Genomic DNA, 1,332 nt, shown 5'->3' with positions numbered 1-1,332 from the left:
ATCAACGTGAATACTGGTAATTTTCAGTAGTAGTAGTAGTAGGAGCAGCAGCAACAGGAGGAGCAACAGGAGGAGCAGCAGCAACAGGAGGAGGAGCAGCAACAGGAGGTGCAACAGCAGAAGCAGCAGCAGCAGTAGTAGTATGAGTAAAGCGGAGGAACATATATATATATATATATATATATATATATATATATATATATATATATATATATATATATATATATATATATATATATGGAAGTACAAATTAAAAACTGAGAAAGTTAATCTGAGTGAGAGGGAGGAAGGGAGAGAATGAGGAACATCACTGACAATTATGGCGTAAAAGGATTAGTCAAGGAGTGAGAAGAATGGAAGTCAATATCAGTAGTGTGACGACAGTTACATCAGTTTGGTGTTTACGTGGCTTGCCAATTAATAAGTCATTTAACCTTAATTTTTAAAGGAGTGGAGGGGTAAGCCAGTAGGAAGCTTTCATCAGGTTACCAAAAGCTGCACTAGCGGGTCATCATATGACTAAGACCCGCGTCAGGAAACACTTGTCCTGTTTCCTGACCAGTCTTACCCAGCTTAACCTAACATGGCCTGGCGAGGCTGGTATCCAAGAGCACAGTTTAGTGAGGGTCACACTAACAACTGTCGCAAGTCTTCTTGTTGACATCACCCAGTACATATGAAACATAAAAGCTTAAGAGGGACGTAAGTTCCCCCGTCTTCTAATAACATGTTCATTTTTCCACTATAATCTACCTTATCCATAATTACTATCACATTTTCTCTGTCTGTTTCGTAAGGTGAAGTCCAGGATCTTTCCTTAGTTCATGGTATAACTTAACAAATCTTTGATGACAATTGTGTTGCAAAGGTCTGAGTTATGTTGATAATTTTGTTGATAATTGTGTTGATAATTGTTTTGTAGAGGTCTGAGCTTTGCTCTGACCTCTACAGCACAATTATCATCAAACATTTGTTAAGTTATACCATGAATTAAGCAAAGATCAAAGACTTCACCTTATGAAACAGACAAAGCAAATGTGATAGTAATTATAGACAAGGTAGATTATAGTGGAAAAATGAACATCTTGTTAGAAGACGAGGGAACTAACGTCCCTCTTAAACGACAAATACGTAGAATATTTTTCATGTAAACTGGAAGAACTACGATAAAGTGAAAGACGACAAGAGTCACAGTCAGTGACTGGGTGTTACCAGGACACATCGTCAGCTTCCTAACTTAGTAGCAACGCTGCAGCTACTAAAAAAAGCAATACCACACGTATAATCGAGGTAGAGGTATGCTTGCCGGATATAAATGACCTGGTAAAGTAC

This window comes from Cherax quadricarinatus, chromosome 72 (assembly GCF_038502225.1).
Source record: "Cherax quadricarinatus isolate ZL_2023a chromosome 72, ASM3850222v1, whole genome shotgun sequence".
NCBI classification, from domain to species: Eukaryota; Metazoa; Arthropoda; class Malacostraca; order Decapoda; family Parastacidae; genus Cherax; species Cherax quadricarinatus.
Note: the sequence above shows the minus strand (reverse complement) of the source record.